Source organism: Globicephala melas, chromosome 2, assembly GCF_963455315.2.
Source record: "Globicephala melas chromosome 2, mGloMel1.2, whole genome shotgun sequence".
In the NCBI taxonomy this organism is placed as follows: domain Eukaryota; kingdom Metazoa; phylum Chordata; class Mammalia; order Artiodactyla; family Delphinidae; genus Globicephala; species Globicephala melas.
In genome coordinates this window covers 45,853,750-45,868,280 of record NC_083315.2, presented here as the reverse complement: position 1 = coordinate 45,868,280, position 14,531 = coordinate 45,853,750, and the positions used below count along the sequence as shown (strand labels likewise).

The 14,531-nt window shown below is 42.7% G+C and overlaps 1 long non-coding RNA gene across 1 annotated transcript in view; it reads right to left on the bottom strand.

Moving 5' to 3' along the window:
* The window catches only part of LOC138842593 (uncharacterized), a 32,881-nt gene extending 19,222 nt beyond the window's left edge, over positions 1-13,659 (bottom strand). The window contains exons 1-2 of the long non-coding RNA XR_011377301.1: positions 13,618-13,659; positions 9,262-9,348 (exon numbers count right to left, since the gene is read on the bottom strand). This is a non-coding gene — a long non-coding RNA (uncharacterized lncRNA). The remainder of the gene's footprint in view (positions 1-9,261; positions 9,349-13,617) is intronic.
* Positions 13,660-14,531: the final 872 nt, after the last annotated feature.

Here is a 14,531-nt window from a genome sequence, read left to right as displayed (position 1 = left end):
CTGAGGGTTGTCTTTTGGTCTTGTTTAAGTTTTCCTTAGCTGTGCAAAAGGTTTTAAGTTTCATTAGGTCCCATTTGTTTATTTTGTTTTTATTTCCATTTCTCTAGGAGGTGGGTCAGAAAGGATCTTGCTGTGATTTATGTCATAGAGTGTTCTGCCTATGTTTTCCTCTAAGAGTTTGATAGTTTCTGGCCTTACTTTTAGGTCTTTAATCCATTTTGAGCTTATTTTTGTGTATGCTGTTAGGGAGTGATCTAATCTCATACTTTTACATGTACCTGTCCAGTTTACCCAGCACCACTTATTGAATAGGCTCTCCTTTCTCCACTATACATTCCTGCCTCCTTTATCAGGGTAAGGTGACCATATGTGCGTGGGTTTATCTCTGGGCTTTCTATCCTGTTCCATTGATGTATCTTTCTGTTTTTGTGCCAGTACCATACTGTCTTGATTACTGTAGCTTTGTAGTATAGTCTGAGTTCAGGGAGCCTGATTCCTCCAGCTGCGTTTTTCGTTCTCAAGATTGCTTTGGCTATTTGGGGTCTTTAGTTTCCATACAAATTGTGAAATTTTTTGTTCTAGTTCTGTGAAAAATGCCAGTGGTAGTTTGATAGGGATTGCATTGAATCTGTAGATTTCTTTGGGTAGTAGAGTCATTTTCACAATGTTGATTCTTCCAATCCAAGAACATTGCATATCTCTCCATCTGTTTGTATAATCTTTAATTTCTTTCATCAGTGTCTTATAATTTTCTGCATACAGGTCTTTTGTCTCCTTAGGTAGGATTCTTCCTAGATATTTATTCTTTTTGTTGCAGTGGTAAATGGGAGTGTTTTCTTGATTTCACTTTCAGATTTGTCATCATTAGTATATAGGAATGCCAGAGATTTCTGTGCATTACTTTTGTATCCTGCTACTTTACCAAATTCATTGATTAGCTCTAGTAGTTTTCTGGTAGCATCTTTAGGATTCTCTATGTATAGTATCATGTCATCTGCAAACAGTGACAGCTTTACTTCCTCTTTTCCGATTTGGATTCCTTTTATTTCCTTTTCTACTCTGATTGCTGGGGCTAAAACTTCCAAAACTATGTTGAATAAGAGTGGTGACAGTGGGCAACCTTGTCTTTTTCCTGATCTTAGTGGAAATGTTTTCAGTTTTTCACCATTGAGGACGATGTTTGCTATGGGTTTGTCATATATGGCCTTTATTACGTTGAGGAAAGTTCCCTCTATGCCTACTTTCTGCAGGGTTTTTTTAATCATAAATGCTTGTTGAATTTTGTCGAAAGCTTTCTCTGCATCTATTGAGATGACCATATGGTTTTTCTCCTTCAACTTGTTAATATGGTGTATCACATTGATTGATTTGCGTATATTGAAGAATCTTTGCATTCCTGGAATGAACCCCACTTGATCTTAGTGTATGATACTTTTAATGTGATGTTGGATCCTGTTTGCTTGTATTTTGTTGAGGATTTTTGCATCTATGTTCATCAGTGATATTGGCCTGTAGTTTTCTTTCTTTGTGACCTCCTTTTCTGGTTTTGGTATGAGGGTGATGGTGGCCTTGTAGAATGATTTTGGGAGTATTCCTCCCTCTGCTATATTTTGGAAGAGTTTGAGAAGGATAGGTGTTAGCTCTTCTCTAATTGTTTGATAGAATTCACCTGTGAAGCCATCTTCTCCTGGATTTTTGTTTGTTGGAAGATTTTTAATCACAGTTTCAATTTCAGTGCTTGTGATTGGTCTTTTCATATTTTCTATTTCTTCCTGATTCAGTCTTTGCAGGTTGTGCATTTCTAAGAATTTGTCCATTTCTTCCAGGTTGTCCATTTTATTGGCATAGAGTTGCTTGTAGTAATATCTCATGATCTTTTGTATTTCTGCAGTGTCAGTTGTTACTTCTCCTTTTTCATTTCTAATTCTATTGATTTGAATCTTCTCCCTTTTTTTCTTGATGAGTCTGGCTAATGGTTTATCAATTTTGTTTATCTTCTCAAAGAACCATCTTTTAGTTTTATTGATCTTTGCTATCATTTCCTTCATTTCTTTTTCATTTATTTCTGATCTGATTTTTATTATTTCTATCCTTCTGCTAACTTTGGGGTTTTTTTGTTCTTCTTTCTCTAATTGCTTTAGGTGCAAGGTTAGGTTGTTTATTCGAGATGTTTCCTCTTTCTTAAGGTAGGATTGTATTACTATAAACTTCCCTCATAGAACTGTTTTGCTACATCCCATAGGTTTTGGGTCATCATGTCTCCATTGTCATTTGTTTCTAGGTATTTTTTTTTATTTCCTCTTTGATTTCTTCAGTGATCACTTCATTATTAAGTAGTGTATTGTTTAGCCTCGATGTCTTTGTATTTTTTACAGATCTTTTCCTGTAATTGATATCTAGTCTCATAGCATTGTGGTCGGAAAAGATACTTGATACAATTTCAATTTTCTTAAATTTACCAGGTCTTGATTTGTGACCCAAGATATGATCTATCCTGGAGAATGTTCCATGAGCCCTTGAGAAAAATGTGTATTCTGTTGTTTTTGGAAGGAATGTCCTATAAATATCAATTAAGTCCATCTTGTTTAATGTATCATTTAAAGCTTGTGTTTCCTTATTTATTTTCATTTTGGATGATCTGTCCATTGGTGAAAGGGGGTGTTAAAGTCCCCTACTATGAATGTGTTAGTGTCGATTTCCCCTTTTATGGCTGTTAGTAGTTGCCTTATATATTGAGGTGCTCCTGTGCTGTGCGCATAAATATTTACAATTGTTATATCTTCTTCTTGGATCAATCCCTTGATCATTATGTAGTGTCCTTCTTTGTCTCTTCTTTTTTTTTTTTTTTAAACATCTTTATTGGAGCATAATTGCTTTACAATGGTATGTTAGTTTCAGCTTCACAACAAAATGAATCAGTTATATATATACATATGTTCCCATATCTCTTCCCGCTTGCGTCACCCTCCCTCCCACCCTCCCTATCCCACCCCTCCAGGCGGTCACACAGCACCGAGCTGATCTCCCTGTGCTATGCGGCTGCTTCCCACTAGCTATCTACCTTACGTTTGGTAGTGTATACATGTCCATGCCTCTTTATTGCTTTGTCACCGTTTACCCTTCCCCCTCCCCATAGCCTCAAGTCCATTCTCTAGTAAGTCTGTGTCTTTATTCCTGTTTCCCCCCTAGGTTTTTCATGACATTTTTTTTTCTTAAATTCCATATATATGTGTTAGCATACGGGTCTCTTGCAGACAGCAAATATATGGGTCTTGTTTTTGTATCCATTCAGCCAATCTGTGTCTTTTGGTGGGAGCATTTAGTCCATTTACATTTAAGGTAATTATCGATATGTGTGTTCCCATTCCCATTTTCTTAATTGTTTTGGGTTTGTTATTGTAGGTCTTTTCCTTCTCTTGTGTTTCTTGCCTAGAGAAGTTCCTTTAGCAGTTGTTGTAGAGCTGGTTTGGTGGTGCTGAACTCTCTCAGCTTTTGCTTGTCTCTAAAGGTTTTAATTTCTCCATCAAACCTGAATGAGATCCTTGCTGGGTAGAGTAATCTTGGTTGCAGGTTTTTCTCCTTCAACACTTTCAATATGTCCTGCCACTCCCTTCTGGCTTGCAGAGTTTCTGCTGAAAGATCAGCTGTTAACCTTATGGGGATTCCCTTGTGTGTTATTTGTTGTTTTTCCCTTGCTGCTTTTAATATGTTTTCTTTGTATTTAATTTTTGACAGTTTGATTAATATGTGTCTTGGCGTATTTCTCCTTGGATTTATCCTGTATGGGACTCTCTGTGCTTCCTGGACTTGATTAACTATTTCCTTTCCCATATTAGGGAAGTTTTCAACTATAATCTCTTCAAATATTTTCTCAGTCCCTTTCTTTTTCTCTTCTTCTTCTGGAACCCCTATAATTCGAATGTTGGTACGTTTAATGTTGTCCCAGAGGTCTCTGAGACTGTCCTCAGTTCTTTTCATTCTTTTTTCTTTATTCTGCTCTGCAGTAGTTATTTCCACTATTTTATCTTCCAGGTCACTTATCCGTTCTTCTGCCTCAGTTATTCTGCTATTGATCCCATCTAGAGTACTTTTAATTTCATTTATTGTGTTGTTCATCGTTGCTTGTTTCATCTTTAGTTCTTCTAGGTCCTTGTTAACTGATTCTTGCATTTTGTCCATTCTATTGTCCATTCTATCTCCAAGATTTCGGATCAACCTTACTATCATTATTTTGAATTCTTTTTCAGGTAGACTGCCTATTTCCTCTTCATTTGTTAGGTCTGATGGGTTTTTATCTTGTTCCTTCATCTGCGGTGTGTTTTTCTGTCTTTTCATTTTGCTTATCCTACTGTGTTTGGGGTCTCCTTTTTTGCAGGCTGAAGGTTCGTAGTTCCTGTTGTTTTTTGTGTCTGTCCCCAGTGGCTAAGGTTGGTTCAGTGGGTTGTGTAGGCTTCCTGGTGGAGGGTACTAGTGCCTGTGTTCTGGTGGATGAGGCTAGATCTTGTCTTTCTGGTGGGCAGGTCCACGTGTGGTGGTGTGTTTTGGGGTGTCTGTAGACTTATTATGATTTTGGGCCGCCTCTCTGCTAATGGGTGGGGTTGTGTTCCTGTCTTGCTAGGTGTTTGGCATAGGATGTCCAGCACTGTAGGTTGCTGGTCGTTGAGTGAAGCTGGGTGCTGGCGTTGAGATGGAGATCTCTCGGAAATTTTTGCTGTTTGATATTATGTGCAGCTGGGAGGTCTCTTGTGGATCAGTGTCCTGAAGTTGGCTCTCCCACCTCAGAGGCACAGCACTGACTCCTGGCTGCAGCCCCAAGAGCCTTTCATCCACAGGGCTCCTTAACTTGGGATGATTCGTTGTCTATTCAGGTATTCCACAGATGCAGGGTACATCAAGTTGATTGTGGAGCTTTAATCCGCTGCTTCTGATGCTGCTGGGAGAGATTTCCCTTTCTCTTTGTTCTCACAGCTCCCAGGGGCTCAGCTTTGGATTTAGCCCCGCCTGTGCGTGTAGGTCGCCGGAGGGCGTCTGTTCTTTGCTCAGACAGGACGGGGTTAAAGGAGCCGCTGATTCGGAGGCTCTGGGTCACTCAGGCCCGGGGGTAGTGAGGGGCACGGAGTGTGGGGCGGGCCTGCGGCGGCAGAGGCCGGCGAGAAGTTGCAGCCTGAGGCGCGCCTGTGCGTTCTCCCGGGGGAGTTGTCCCTGGATCCCGGGACCCTGGCAGTGGCGGGCTGCACAGGCTCCCCGGAAGGGCGTGTGGCTAGTGACCTGTGTTCGCACACAGGCCTCCCGGTGGCGGCAGCAGCGGCCCTAGCGTCTCATGTCTGTCTCTGGGCTCCGCACTTTTAGCCGCGGCTCGCGCCCGTCCCTGGAGCTCTCTCAAGCAGCGTTCTTAATCCCCTCTCCTCGTGCACCAGGAAACAAAGAGGGACGTAAAAGTCTCTTGCCTCTTCGGCAGTTCCAGACTTCTCCCCGGACTCTCTCCCGGCCAGCCGTGGCGCACTAACGCCCTGCAGGCTGTGTTCACGCCGCCAACCTCAGTCCTCTCCCGGCGCTCCGACAAAAGCCGGAGCCTCAGCTCCCAGTCCCGCCCGCCCCGGCGGGCGAGCAGACAAGCCTCTCGGCTGGCGAGTTCCGGTCGGCCCGATCCTCTGCGCTGGAATCTGTCCGCTTTGTCCTCCGCACCCCTGTTGCTGTGCTCTCCTCCGCGGCTCCCAAGCTCCCCCACTCCGCCTCCCGAAGCCTCCACCCGCGAAGGGGCTTCCTAGTGTGTGGACACTTTTCCTCCTTCACAGCTCTCTCCTCTTTGTCTCTTCTAATAGTCTTTATTTTAAAACCTATTTTGTCTGATATGAGAATTGCTACTCCAGCTTTCTTTTGGTTTCCATTTGCATGGAATATCTTTTTCCATCCCCTTACTTTCAGTCTGTATGTCTCTAGGTCTGAAGTGGGTCTCTTGTAGACAGCATATATATGGGTCTTGTTTTTGTATCCATTCAGTCATTCTGTGTCTTTTGGTGGTATCATTTAGTCCATTTACATTTAAGGTGATTATTGATATGTATGTTCCTATACCCATTTTCTTAATTTTTTTGGGTTCGTTATTGTAGGTCTTTTCCTTCTCTTGTGTTTCTTGCCTAGAGAAGTGCCTTTAGCATTTGTTGTAAAGCTGGTTTGGTGGTGCTGAACTCTATCAGCTTTTGCTTGTCTGTAAAGGTTTTAATTTCTCCATCAAATCTGAATGAGATCCTTGCTGGGTAGAGTAATCTTGGTTGCAGGTTTTTCTCCTTCATCACTTTAAATATGTCCTGCCAGTCCCTTCTGGATTGCAGTTTCTGCTGAAAGATCAGCTTTTAACCTTATGCGGATTCCCTTGTGTGTTATTTGTTGTTTTTCCCTTGCTGCTTTTAATATGTTTTCTTTGTATTTAATTTTTGACAGTTTGATTAATATGTGTCTTGGCGTATTTCTCCTCAGATTTATCATGTATGGGACTCCCTGTGATTCCTGAACTTGATTAACTGTTTCCTTTCCCATATTAGGGAAGTTTTCAACTATAATCTCTTCAAATATTTTCTCAGTCCCTTTCTTTTTCTCTTCTTCTTCTGGAACCCTTATGATTTGAGTGTTGGTGCATTTAATGTTGTCCCAGAGGTCTCTGAGACTGTCCTCAGTTCTTTTCATTCTTTTTTCTTTATTCTGCTCTGCAGTAGTTAATTCCACTATTTTATCTTCCAGGTCACTTATCCGTTCTTCTGCCTCAGTTATTCTGCTATTGATCCCATCTAGAGTACTTTTAATTTCATTTATTGTGTTGTTCACCATTGCTTGTTTCATCTTTAGTTCTTCTAGGTCCTTGTTAAATGTTTCTTGCATTTTGCCTATTCTATTTCCAAGATTTTGGATTATGTTTACTATCATTATTCTGAATTCTTTTTCAGGTAGACTGCCTATTTCCTTTTCATTTATTTGGTCTGGTGGGTTTTTACCTTGCTCCTTCATCTGCAGTGTGTTTTTCTGTCTTCTCATTTTGCTTATCTTACTGTGTTTGGGGTCTCATTTTTGCAGGCTGCAGGATCGTAGTTCCCGTTGTTTTTGGTGTCTGTCCCCAGTGGCTAAAGTTGGTTCAGTGGGTTGTGTGGGCTTCCTCGTGGAGGGGACTAGTGCCTGTGTTCTGGTGGATGAAACTGGATCTTGTCTTTCTGGTGGGCAGGTCAACGTCTGGTGGTGTGTTTTGGGGTGTCTGTGGGCTTATTATTATTTTAGGCAGCCTCTCTGCTAATGGGTGGGGTTGTGTTCCTGTCTTGCTAGTTGTTTGGCATAGGGTGTCCAGCACTGTAGCTTGCTGGTCATTGAGTGAAGCTGGGTGCTGGTGTTGAGATGGAGCTCTCTGGGAGATTTTCACCATTTGATATTATGTGGAGCTGGGAGGTCTCTTGTGGACCAGTGTCCTGAAGTTGGCTCTCCCATCTCAGAGGTACAGCACTGACTCCTGGCTGCAGCACCAAGAGCCTTTCATCCACACGGCTCAGAATAAAAAGGAGAAAAATTAGAAAGAAAGAAAGGAGAAAGAAGAAAGAAAGAAAGAAAGAAAGAAAGAAAGAAAGAAAGAAAGAAAGAAAGAAAGATGGGAGGGAGGGAGGAAGGAAAGAAAGAAAGAAAGAAGATAAAATAAAATAAAGTAAGATAAAATAAAGTTACTAAAATAAAAAACAATTATTAAGAAAAAAAATTTAAGAAAAACAAACAAAAAAACGGACGGATAGAACCCTCGGACAAATGGTGGAAGCAAAGCTATACAGACAAAATCTCACACAGAAGCATACACATACACACTCACAATAAGAGGAAAAGGGGAAATAATAATAAATCTTGCTCTCAGAGTCCACCTCCTCAATTTGGGATGATTCGTTGTCTATTCATGTATTCCACAGATGCAGGGTACATCAAGTTGATTGTGGAGCTTTAATCCTTGCTTCTGAGGCTGCTGGGAGAGATTTCCCTTTCTCTTCTTTGTTCTCACAGCTCCCGGGGCTCAGCTTTGGATTTGACCCCGCCTCTGCGTGTAGGTCACCGGAGGGTGTTTGTTCTTCGCTCAGACAGGACGGGGTTAAAGGAGCAGCTGACTTGGGGGCTCCGGCTCACTCAGGCCGTGGGGAGGGAGGAGTACAGAGTGCGGGGTGAGCCTGCGGCCGCAGAGGCCAGCGTGATGTTGCAACAGCCTGAGGCAAGCCATGCGTTCTCCTGGGGAAGTTGTCCCTGGATCCCGCAACCCTGGCATTGGCGGGCTGCACATGCTCCCCGGAAGGGGAGTGTGGATAGTGACCTGTGCTCACACACAGGCTTCTTGGTGGTGGCAGCAGCAGCCTTAGTGTCTCATGCCCGTCTCTGGGGTCCACGATTTTAGCCACGGCTCGCACCTGTCTCTGGAGCTCCTTTAAGTAGCACTCTTAATCCCCTCTCCTCACACACCAGGAAACAAAGAGAGAAGAAAAAGTCTCTTGCCTCTTCGGCAGGTCCAGACTTTTCCCTGGACTCCCTCCCGGCCAGCCGTTGTGCACTAACCCCCTGCAGTCTGTGTTCATGCTGCCAACCCCGGTCCTCTCCCTGCACTTTGACCAAAGCCCGAGCCTCAGCTCCCAGCCCCGCCCACCCCGGCGGGTGAGCAGACAAGCCTCTCGAGCTGGTGAGTGCCGGCCGGCACCGATCTTCTGTGCGGAAATCTCCCCGCTTTGCCCCCCGCACCCCTGTTGCTGTGCTCTCCTCCGCGGCTCCAAAGCTTTCCCCTTCCACCACCCACAGTCTCCGCCCGCGAAGGGGCTTCCTAGTGTGTGGAAACCTTTCCTCTTTCACAGCTCCCTCCCACTGGTGCAGGTCCCGTCCCTATCCTTTTGTCTCTGTTTATTCTTTTTTCTTTTGCCCTACCCAGGTACGTGGGTACTTTCTTGTCTTTTGGGAGGTCTGAGGTCTTCTGCCAGCATTCAGTAGGTGTTCTGTAGGAGTTGGTCCACGTGTAGATGTATTTCTGGTGTATCTGCGGGGAGGAAGATGATCTCCACGTCTTACTCTTCCGCCATCTTCCCCTCGTCCCCCCTAAGAGGATTTCTTTCTGGGTTCTTTTGTCCTTAGCTCTTTCCAAATTCAGCTGGGAATTTATTTTGGTCTTTTGATATGGAAAATCTTATTAAATGTTTTAGAACCATGCATAGAAAGAGGCATAGAAATGCTTGTGTTCCCAAGAGCCACGGAGAGGACACTGACCTTGAGGGATGAAAACCTTGATGCAGAACGCCGCGACGTGATGATGGAGTTACTGGAAGTGCTCCAATGGGTGGTCTAGATGCATCCCTGTACAGAAATATGGCTTTAGAGTAGGCAGTAGAGAAGTTAAGATAGGAGATCCCTAGAAAGTGCATCCAGCCTCCCATTTATTCTGTATTTGCAACTGCTTGTTAAAGGTTCATCTGGGCATTTGCTTGCATGGTGTAAATTTCCCTCTGAGACTCTAGAGCCCAGTCCTTGGCTACCCAGCCCATGGGCAGATTCCTCCATGCCCAGTGCACTAATCCAGATCAACCAAGTCACCAAGGAGTTGAACATTGTAAACTCACAGCCAGCATAGGTGGTGCCCAATGTGGGTGAAATAAATACCTGTTTCCATTGTGGGATGGACGGAAAAAACTGCAGACTGTATTCATTCCCATTTCATGGGTGATTTTCCCACTAATTACCCTGAGAAGGTGAGGGATAGAAGTACAGAACTCTGTTCCTCATTCAAACTTTTCAGTCCCAGGAAGAAGGAAAAACACCCGTTCGATCACTGCCTGTTCCGTAGCTCAGGGTACAATTGGGGGTGGGGCTGTAGGTGAGGGGATAGGAGTGGGATGCATTTCTTGGCAGCTGCAGCTGAGTCATTGCTTACTGATCTATCCTGTTCTCAAGAGCAGGAAGTGGAAGGCAGTTGGCCTTATTGGTAAACCATATCATTTCTAACTAGTAAAATAACTAGGATCACAGAGACATTACTCACACACATGAAGAATGCTGAAGAGCTGTGGAGTTACTTTGTGTGCTGGTGACATCATTATACTGCTCATGGGTTTTCATGGGTGTAACCCAGGCCAAGCCAGTGAAGTCATAATTCTTTTGGTTCATATCAACAGAACTGTTTTTATAAAGACCATGAGGCCATTCTTTTGCTTAAAGATACACATGCAGTCCCTTCCTCCTTTCTCCAAAAGTACCAAGAGAAAAAAAAGTAAACAAAGCTAACAGCAGAAGCATCTTTATAATCTCCATTTCTCCACAAAGTTGTTGAAATGAGAAAAGATAGCATGAACTATATTTCAACACAAATGAAACTTCTCGTTTTCAAACTTTTCAATGACTTTAAACATTTTATGTCAAAGTTTAGAGTGTTTTTCTTCATTATCTTCATTTTCTCTCTCTCTCTCTCTCTTCATTCTCCCTGCACTGAAAGTAGGGGATACAACCTTGACTCTTTGTACTTGCAATGCAAGAGAGAGAGAGAGAAAGAGAGAGAGAGAGAGCAAGAGAGAGCAGGCATTCTACAAGTGTTTATGGAACACATGGGGATGTCAAGCCCTTCCAGAAATAAGTGAAGGGAGAAGTGGTTACCATTTTGTCTCCCGACAAGAACTCATCAGGGTTTGACTTGACTTTGATAACCATCTCCATTTGGGTTTTGTCTGGAGCTTTGCTTGACTCATCTTCCTTCCTTCTAGTACCTTTCTCTCTGAGTCAGTATGTACTAAGACCAAAGCTTATGGGAAGGGGAAGACTGAAGCATTTGAGTCCACTTCAGATGTTGTGTCCATAAGATGGGAGTCCATAGTCATGATAGTATTTTAAATAATTTTGTCCTTTCATTTTATGGGCTTGTTATACTTAGAAAAAACAAACTCAGAAAAATAGATTAAAATAAATACATTCATTCAACACATATTTATTGAGTGCCTAGTTTATGACATGTTCCAGGCATGAGAGATATAGTAGTGAACAAGGCAAAGTCCCTGCCTTCCCAGAGTTATTATTTAGGGGGGGTAAGGAGACAATAACAAAGAGATAAGTGCACAGTAAGCCAGATGGTGATGAGAGAGCTATAGAGGAAAATAAAGCAAAGGAAGGAGGATATAGAGTACAACTAGGTATATAGGAGGAAAGGAGGGGTGCAACTTACATTGATTTCCTTTACTAATATCTATTGCTGGACAATGGAACATCATAAAACTATTGGCTAAAAAAATGGGTTATTTCTCATGATTCTGTAACTTGACTGGCCTCAGCTATGCAGTTCTCAATTGGGATCTTCACGCAGTTGTATTCATTTGGCAACCAGAATTGGAATCATCCAAAGCATTGTATGAGCTCCATGTTGTTCAAGATACTTTCTTCACTCTTTACATCCCTGGGCTATTAGAGGGTTCACCCAGGCATCTCTCTGCCTCCACATGACTTTTCCATGTGGCTCTCCTGGGCTTCCTCACAGAATAGTGGGCTCAGATAATCAGGCTCCCTATATGTTAGCCAGCTTCCTTACAACAATTATTGTAAGAAATCCAGATGAAAGCTGCCAAGTTTCTTATGATCTTGTCTTGAAAGACATGAAGCATCACTTCCCCCACATTCTATTGGTCAAAAGCAAGTCACGGGGCCCCTCAGATGAAAGGGAAGAGGAATATACAAAGCATGAATAATAGAAGGTATTGTTCCTTGGGGGGCCATCTTTGGAGACCAGCTGGCACAATTAATAAAGGGATGGCCTCACTGAGGAAGTGATATCTGAGAAAAGCTCTAAGGGAAAGGAAGGAGCAGGCCATGTGATGTCTGCAGGAAGAGATTTCCAAGCTGGGTGAACAACATGTATTCATGATGGCAGGAGTATTTGTGATGTAGCTGAGTAAAACAAGGAGGCCAGTGTGGCTGGAGTAAAGTAAGATTCGTGGAAAGAATTAAGTCAGAAAAAAAAAAAAATTAAGTCAGAGAGGGAGTGAGAGGAGATAAAAATGGGAAGCCTTAGAGGCTATCGTAAGGACTTTGGATTTTATTTTGAGTTATGTAAGAAGCCAATTGATGATTTTAAGCAGAAGAATGATGTGATCAGCTTCCTAGCTAAGGCACGAATCTCCTGAAAATTGTTTACCTTCTCTTGGCTTTAGATTCGCTCTCTGTAAACTGAGGGGCGGAGCCAGATAAATGATTTCAAACAGAGATCAATAGTCCATCTCAAGAGGGAGGGGGAGGGTCCCACAGGCCCTCCTTGTTTCAACCTGAGAAGCATGGTTTGCTTCTGTTTCGACTATTGGACTTCTGTGTAAGGTTTTGTTTAAAGAGGGATTTTTGCCATTAAAATACATTTGAAAAATCCGCTAGGCTAGATGAACTCTAAATTCCTTTCGGCTTGAAACTTCTCTGAGTCTGTTACTAAGCACTCCAAATATGGGCACATTGAACAGAAGAGAAAATGTACATCAAACCGTGGGGGCGGAGGCTTTGACTTATGTTCAAAAGTAGAAGTAATAGTTAAAGTTTCTCCTGAGAATCCCCAGGCTGTCTTACCCCTGGACACCCTCCCTCTGTGTATTTTTGTTTACCTCTCACTGTGAAGAGGGGGAAAGGTTGGCAAGTGGAAGAGAAAAGATAAAATGCTAGTGTAATCAAGACCAAACCTTAATTTTTGGAAGCTGGGAAAAGTGCACCCTGGGAGGTTTCAAGCAGTTTCTGTCTTCTGGTTGAGACTGGAATTTGCCTTTCAGACAGATCCTCTATTTGTAATGGGAGAGGCCCCTTTGATGAGACTTTTCAATTTACCTTTTGTTCCTTGGGGAAACTTCAGTGCTTCAAAACTTGTTAGTAAATAAATCAAAGGTTCTGATAAAGCTGTGTCCCAGCAGAAGCCCAAGTGCATCATCACCTCCAGTAACAGTTGTGATTTCTAGGGTGTGGGATCTCCATACCCTTAGGATTTTAGCAAAATGCTCGAAAAAGTCTGATCAAGTCTCCAACATGAGGTGGGAAATTCAGGAAAAGAGTATGCATACCTTCCCATAGGCCATAGAGGAGATAAGCTGTACCCAGGGAACTCTTAACTCAGAGGGGTCATCAGTAGAGAGCAAGCTCTGTGAATGAAAGAAAGGGCCGCCATGTTCACAGTTGCATCCTCAGCCTTAGCGGGTCCCAGAGAGCACACGTTACCTGCCTGCTTACCAAAAACTGGAAAGTGGTGGAAAGGGGAGGAGGGGGGAGTGGAAAGGTCTCAGGACATGGTGAGGCAGTCAGTCACAGGGGAGCTTGCAGAAGGAGCAAGGAACAAATGGAGGGGAGTTAACATCCAGCAATTACGTAGGTAGGTTTGTGCAATAAAATACTGGGCACCATGGGTGGGCAATCTTATTCTGTAGTCATTGGCTGATAAGCCCAATGATACATCTGTTCCAGGAGATTGCCTGAGAAAAGAGTCAATCTTGGATGCAAAACTACAAAAACATCCAGCCAACAGAACTCCAAATGGACAATGTAACTGCTCTTAGATCCTAGCCCGACGTTGTATGTTCTAGCTTAGGAGACAGGGAAAAAGCTCTAGTAGTGATATCTTACTGGCTTATTTCCCTTATGTGTTGACATGTTCTTTGTGTTCCATCAATGGCTCTCTTGCATTAGAGTCCATCTAGTTCCTCAAATGAAGTCTGTTGGAGAAAAAACTCTTCCTCTTGCTTCTGTTTTCCCTGTTCTTCTTCCTTGTCCCTTCACCACACCAAAATCCTCCCTAGACTCAAACACAGTAATTAAACAATAATTTGGCAATCTGTAAGGAAAAAAGAGAAATCAGTTGATGTCTTAGCTCAATGCCTGGAACATAGTAATCAGTTAACATATGAGAATTGTTATTTTGTCACTATTTGTTATTTTGTCACTATTTTGTCACATTATTTGTCACTATTGTTATTGTTATTGTTATTAATATTAATATCTGTCTCCCTCTAGCCAAAGTCTAGATCAGCACTGTCCAGGAGAACTTTCTACAAATGATGGAAATGTTCTGTATCTGCGCTATCCCTTATGTGGCCACTAGCCACCTGTGGCTCTCAAGTATTTAAGACATGGCTAGTTCAAATGAGAAACACAATTTTTAATTTTATTTAATTTACATGAATTTAAATGAAAAAAATCCACAACAGTACAGGTCTAGATCCATCTTTCAGGGCTGAGGGTTGGGACATCCTTATTCTTTAAACCTGTAGTTACAGAACTTGCATCAGAACAACCTGGAGGACTTGTTCATACACAGACTTCTGGGCTCCAATCCTAGAGTTTCTGCTTTAGAATGTGTAGGATATAGCCTGAGAATTTGCATTTTAACAAGTAATACTGGGGTTGCTGCTCCAGGGACCTGACTTTGAGAACCACTGCTTTAGAGCCATCCAGCTTCTCCATTCTGGGTGCACATGGGAACCACATGGGGGGCTGATGCCCAGGCTCTGCCCCAGAAACACAGAACCAGAATTTTTAAA